The sequence below is a fragment of the Penaeus vannamei genome, chromosome 26, assembly GCF_042767895.1.
Source record: "Penaeus vannamei isolate JL-2024 chromosome 26, ASM4276789v1, whole genome shotgun sequence".
Classification (NCBI taxonomy): Eukaryota; Metazoa; Arthropoda; class Malacostraca; order Decapoda; family Penaeidae; genus Penaeus; species Penaeus vannamei.
Window position 1 is genome coordinate 15002408 of NC_091574.1, and position 7500 is coordinate 15009907.

The following is a 7500-nucleotide window of genomic DNA, read 5'->3' on the forward strand; positions in this document are numbered from 1 at the left end:
TTGCATCAGCGACCCTATTGCCTTGGCGGAGGTATGTGCGCTCTGAGTTTCTAGTTATTATCATCATTATTACTATTCCTGATATCATCATTATCATCATCCTCTTCCCCGTCATTATTATCACTGTTATCATTTTTGTTATTGTCATCATTAGTATCCTATTTCCATAATTGTTGCTTTCTTTGTTAATTATTATTATGGTCATTATCGCTATTATTCCTATCATAGCCAGTATCATTTTCATTTCTATATTCATTATAGTTGATCTACTATTGCCATTATCGTCATTTTAAGATATTATCATTGTTACCATTGTCATTATTATTACTTTAATTATAAATGTTATTCTCAGTATCGATTATTTATCATTATCATTTTTATAATCACTATTATTTTTTTACCTTTGTTGTTGCTATTATTATCACTGTTGTTGCTTTACCATCACCATTATCATCATGATTATCATCATAATTTTTATGATCATTATTTTTTTCATAACATCATTAGTAGTGATATTTAGTTATTAATACCATCCAATTACTGTCCTTAGACTGAGTCTTCGTTGAATGCCCATAATGTACGCAATTAAAATAATAATAATAATCGTGATGACATCTATCATTTTCACTAGCAATGTTAATCAAAATAACAACCACCACAACACTGGTAATAACGCCCATTGGTTCAGCGTAAACTACAACAATGATGAAATATGGATAATGATTATCTCAATGGTATTGTAGTTGACGATCATATTCATAACCACAAAAATATCTTCTATTTCTATCTCTACTGTTTTCTTTTATTGTTGTTTTTGTTGCTGTTGCTGTTGATATTGTTATTATCAAGATCAATATTATTACTATCATTATCGTTAATAGTTGAAGCAGCAGTAGTAGCCGTAGAAACATTCGCAGTAGCAGTAGTAATGGTATAACCATCCTTAGTTTATTGTTATCATTATCATTATTATCATTACTATAATTATCAGTACTATGTCATCATGATCAGCATCACCATCATTATTCTAATTAATTTCCCTATGTGATGCAAAATGTAATAGCAAAAAAAAAAAGAAAAAAAAATGTCTTGTATGGTATATTACTGTTTTCTAATTTATTTCATGGAATGTGTTTAAAATGTGTTAATAATTCATAAGCAATATTACAGCCTTCTTTCTTTGCTGTTTTCTTACTATTCTCTCAGTCTCTCTCTCTTTATGTATATATATATACATAAATAAGTATATGTGTATATATATATGTGTATGTGTATGAACGTGTGCGTGCGTGTATACATATGTGCGTGTGATATATACATATATATGTATATGTATATATTTATATACACATATACATACATATGTATGAAGATATATTCACTCTCTCTCTCTGTTGCCTTTTCCTCGCTTTTACCGCATATTTATGTGTCTTGTCAGTCGGTCTTGTTATCCAGCCCTTGGAAGTTCACACCAAGGTCAACCAAGCACTCTGCATCAAAAAGCGAGAGCTAGAAATATATCAAGCTATTGACTACAAAATCGCTAGATGTCAACCCATTCCTCCTGGAGGATATAAGGCTCGCAAGCAGAATTCCCTTCACACGCTTCCCAACCACGACAGAATTCACAGCACAGAAAACTTGAGTATCAACATGTGGTAGGTGGTCGTCGTGGCCATGTAGAGTCTGGTAGATATACATTTGTACAGTCTGTATGGGGCGTATTGAATCCCGATGTGGGGGAGGGGTTCTAGGTCCCTCGAGGTGGTTCATTATACGTTTATGGTTCGGAAAAAAATAATATACAGGGCAAAATGAAAACACACGCTTGGGCACTCGGAAAGAATCAGGTTATTCACTATACCAGTGCAGAGTTGACAGTAATAAATAACTAAAATAAAAACACCTCCAAGTTTTGCTATTTCTTATCATTATAGTTTACATTGACTAGGAAATCTATCTGTAATGCGTTAAGTCGTATAGGCATCTGCCTTATAATTTAATTTGCGTTATAATTTACCGTTATCAACCATTTTCCTACAGCATGCGCATAAATATACAAAAACAGTGACCATGAAGATGAAAGGTTCATCACTAAAGACATCGTCATTCCACAGGTCGAGGCTCACCCTGTGCACCGGAGTCCTGCTGGCTGCCCTGTTCCTTGTGGCGATTTACTCTCCTGCTGGTGAGCCTTGTGTGATAACTGCAGTTTCCTTCTGCAAAGTTCCCTGCTCGTTGCATCCCCTGCTTCATTTCCTTATCTTTTCTGCCTTGTTCGTTTTTATTCTGCTTCTCCCTGCTTTTCTCTTTCTTTTGCTCCTTGTTCTGCTGCCCTGTCCCGTCTATTTCCTGCTTTACTCGTATTTCTCCCCTGCTTTTCGACTATATTGTCTACAAAGGTCACAGTTCTATTGTCTGCAGAGTATTGCAAGTTGGCTCGAATTGCGCGATTTCTCTTACTAACTCCGTGTCATTTTGTATCTTTTTACGTGTGTGATTCCACTTTTGTAAATTCAGATTAATCTTTGAATGATATACTGTAATAGCAATGATGATAATGATAATCATTATTATTATAACACTCCAGTCCAGTAACACAACTCAACAATATGCCCTTTTCCTCCTTCCAGCTGCCACGCCCCTCCCAGACCAGAGCTGTTGCCCCGACCATCCCTGGTGCTGTGTGCAGACGACGACACTCCATCCCTGCGCCCTGATATTCCCCGACTGTCACACAAATCCATATCACAGATGTTGTCCTAGGTATGGCTGACAGACCTGCCCCCGGTTGGCAGGTCTTGATGACCATTGATAGTGTTGGTCAAGACGCAAAGAAATGGAAATGTAAAATGTGTTTTATTCTCAAAAGTGTGTGAAAATGTTTGCAAATGTTGAGTTATGATTCATAAATATATATATACATACATATATATATGAATATATATATTTCTGTGTATGTATGTGTGTAATTACAAACATACATGTACATATATAGATATAGATATAGATATATAGATACAGATATATAGATATGTATATGTATGCCTGTGCGTATAAAATGTATATATATGAATACATAAACATTCACATATACGTATGTATATGTGAATACATACTGATATGCATATATAGATATATAATGTGTGGGTATATATATAGATAAACATGTATATAGATAGATATAATAATGTGTGTATATATATGTATATATGTGTATATATGAATATATATGTATATATATATGAATAGAGAGACAGAGATGTATATAAATACATATAAATATATATACATATATAGGTATGTGTGTGTGTGTGTGTATATATATATATATGTATATATATGTATATATATATATATGAATACAAAAACAGCCACAGTACGAACAGGAAAAAAACACTTTTATTTGCTTTTCTTACTTTGGATGTTTTCATTTTCATCTTTGCGTACTCATTGCGGTCTCTGTGCTTATGTTCATTGAATTGTCTATTTGCATATATATATACATTTATGTATACATATATAAATATATACATGTAAAGATAAAGAGATAGAGAGATAGATACATAAAAGATACATATGAATATATATGTGCATATATATACATATATATACATTGATACAAACATGTAAATACATACATATAGAAATAAATTAGATACATGATATATATATATATATATATATATATATATATATATATATATATAGTTTGTGCATTATGGGTTTTTCTACCATAGTATCAACACAGTAGAATGTTTTTCCATTCCTATAATTGTATAATCGTTTATGCATATGCCTATATATGCATTGATATATAATACATACATATATAGATAGATAGATAGATAGATAGGTATGTATATATATTCTATATGTACATGTCAATCTATCTGTGTATATACATTTTCATATATATGTGCATATATATATACATATATATATATATATATATATATATATATATATATATATATATATATATATATATATATATATATACATATTCATATATAAACATACCCATCATATATATATATATATATATATATATATATATATATATATATATATATATATATATATATGTATGTATGTATGTATATATATACATATATACATTTATATACATACATATATATACATACATTATATATGTGTGTGTGTGTGTGTGTGATGTGTTTGTGCATGTGAGTGCGTGATTATGTATCTATATATATTTTTCTTTTCTTTATTTTTACATAGAATATATTAAATATGCACACACACACACACACACACACACACACACACACACACACACACACACATATATATATATATATATATATATATATATATATATATATATATATATATATATATGTATGTATGTATGTATGTATGTATATGTATATGTATATATGCTTTTATATATATATATATATATATATATATATATATATATATATATATATATATATATACTCATCATTGTCATCTTTGTTATCATTATCATTACTTTCCCCTTCGAGGGAAGTCCTGCACACTGCCTCGAAGTAATTTCACATTCAGTTCATGCACATTTATCATATACGGAACTATCCGAGGGGAAAGGGGGGGGGTGTAAGAATGGAGGAGGGAGGGGAAGGGAAAAGGAAGGGGAGGAAGAGAGAGCCCAAATTAGATGTCATTAGATTTTGGTGGTGATCAGGATCAGGGTCCGGATCCAGGATGGTAAGCAGATTAACTCGAAAAGTTAAAAACAAATATTTATTTAAAAAAATAACAGATATGTTTCTTGGCCCAACTTAGATGCCATTATATTTTAAAGATGATCCGAATCGATTTTTTTATTATTACTATTATTATTTTTTTTTTATGATTCATTAGCATTACGAGATACGGAACCACGGATGTCACCAGTGTACTTGAGAAAGGGAAGATTTTAAGGTCATTCTTCAGGTGTGAATATCTTTATTGCAACAGCGACCCAATTGCCTTGACGATTATTATTATTATTATTATCATTATCATTATTACTCCTATCATTCTCATCATCGTACCCATCACCATTATTATTACCATTATCATAATTGTTATTGTTATCATCATTATTATTACTATTATTATCATTATTATTGTTATCATCATTATATCATCATTATCATCTTATTACCATAATTCTTACTTTCATTGTCAGTTATCATTATGATCATTATCGCTATTATTCCTATTCTAGTCACTATCATTTTCATTTCAATATCTATTGTGGTTGTTTTTGTTGTTTCACTATTACCATCATCATCATTATAAGTTATTTTCTTTGTTATCATTATGATAATTATTACTATCATTATAAATGTTATCATTATCAATATCGATTCCATTATCATCATTTTTCTCTTTATCCTCATTTTTAATTACCATGGTTTTAATCACGGTTATTATCATTTTTATTATTATTATAATTTTTATCTGTGATGTGTTTCTGTTATTGTCACTATTGTTGCTTTACCATTAGCATTATCATGAAAATCGTCATCATTATAAATTTTCATGATCATTTTTATAATTTTCTTTATAGCATCATCATTAATAGTGACATAGAGTTATTATTAGCATCCTATTACTCTCCTTACAGTGAGTCTTCCTTGAATTTCAATCATGTCCCCAATTAAAACAATAATGATAATCGTGATGAGATTTATATATATATATATATATATATATATATATATATATATATATATATGTGTGTGTGTGTGTGTGTGTGTGTGTGTGTGTGTGTGTGTGTGTGTGTGTGTGTGTGTCTGTGTCTGTGTGTGTGTATGTGTGTATTTTTTTTAAGGATTCATTAGCATTGCGAGATAGAGAAACACCGACGTCAACAGTGTACTTGAGAAAGAGGTGAATTTAATGTCATTCTTATTGTGAATATTTTTCTATTGCATCAATCCTCTCTCAGTGCTTCTGATTACTGTCGTTATCATTTTTATTATTATCATCATTGATATTTTCATCATTTCCGTTATCATTATCAACATTGTTTTTATTATCATCATCGTTATTTTTATCATTATCACCATTGTTATTTTTATCATTAAAATAACATTATTATCATTATCATTAGTTTTATTATCATTATTATAATTTATATCATCATTATCTTCTTTATCGCTTTTAACATTATTATATTTTTCTTCGAGGCAAGGACTGTACATTGCACTGTAACATTTATACCTATTATTTATGCTTTCATTGTTTACGCAGCTATTCACCATCATGTTATTGTTGTCGCTGCTGTTATTATCATAATTTATGGACAAGGTATGAATGAGAATATTTTCACAATACAAGAGTTGTATTTCATCAGAAATACATGAGGTTTTGACGAAATCGGTCAGAGACATCTCTTGTACTATAAAGACATTCATTCTGACCCATACCTTTTCTACATTTGTCAACATGAATACGCTTCACTACTCTCATTATTAGTATTGTTTCATTACTTCTGTTACTGTTGTTTTTGTTGTCGTTGCTGTTGATATTGTTCTTATCAAGATCAACATCATTATCCTCATTATACTCAATATTTTAAGCAGCAGTAGTAGCAGTAGAAGTAGTAGTAGTAGTAGTAGCAGTAGCAATGACATAATCATCCTCAGTTTATTGTTATTACTATCATTATTATTTTCATTTTTACTAGCATTATCATCACTATTTCATCATAATCATCATCACCATTATTATTCTAATTTATTTCCCTATATGTAATGCAAAATTTAGTAGCATAAAAATGTGTAGTATAGTATATAACTGTTCTCTTATCTTTTTCGTGTTGATAATTCATAAGTAATAAAAAAAGCCTTCTCTTTATTGATATCTTGCTATGCGCTCTCTCTCTCTCTTTCTCTCTCTATCTATCTATCTATATATATGTATGTATATATGTATATATATATATATATATATATATATATATATATATATATATTTATTTATTTATATATACATATATAGGTATGCATATATATGTATATATGTGTTTGCACGTTTGTGCATATATATATATATATATATATATATATATATATATATATATATATATATACAAACATATATATGTATATATATTCACTATTTCCGCATATGTATGTCTTGTCAGTCGGCCTTGTTGTCCTGCCCTTGGAAGTTGCAACAAAAATGCGAAAGCCAGAAAGAAAATCAAGCTATTGACTACAAAATCACTAGATGTCAACCCATTCTTCCTGAAGGATATAAGGCTCGCAAGCAGAATTCCCTTCACACGCTTCGCAACCACGACAGAATTCACAACACAGAAAACTTGAGCATCAACATGTGGTAGGTGGTCGTCGTGGCCATGTAGACTGTACACTTTGTACAGTCTATATAAGGGCGTAGCTTGACATTTATAGGACCGATGGGTGGCGGAGTCTAGGTTCCTCGAGGTGGTTCATTATACTTTTAAGATTTGGAAAAATGATGTACAAGACAAAT

The 7500-nt window shown here is 30.0% G+C and overlaps 1 long non-coding RNA gene across 1 annotated transcript; it reads left to right on the forward strand.

Annotated features, from left to right (window-relative positions):
- The first annotated feature begins 1509 nt into the window (after positions 1-1509).
- Positions 1510-2846, forward strand: LOC138866714 (uncharacterized). Its single transcript, XR_011399640.1, has 3 exons — positions 1510-1658; positions 2118-2188; positions 2634-2846. It is a non-coding gene; the product is annotated as an uncharacterized lncRNA (long non-coding RNA).
- Positions 2847-7500: the final 4654 nt, after the last annotated feature.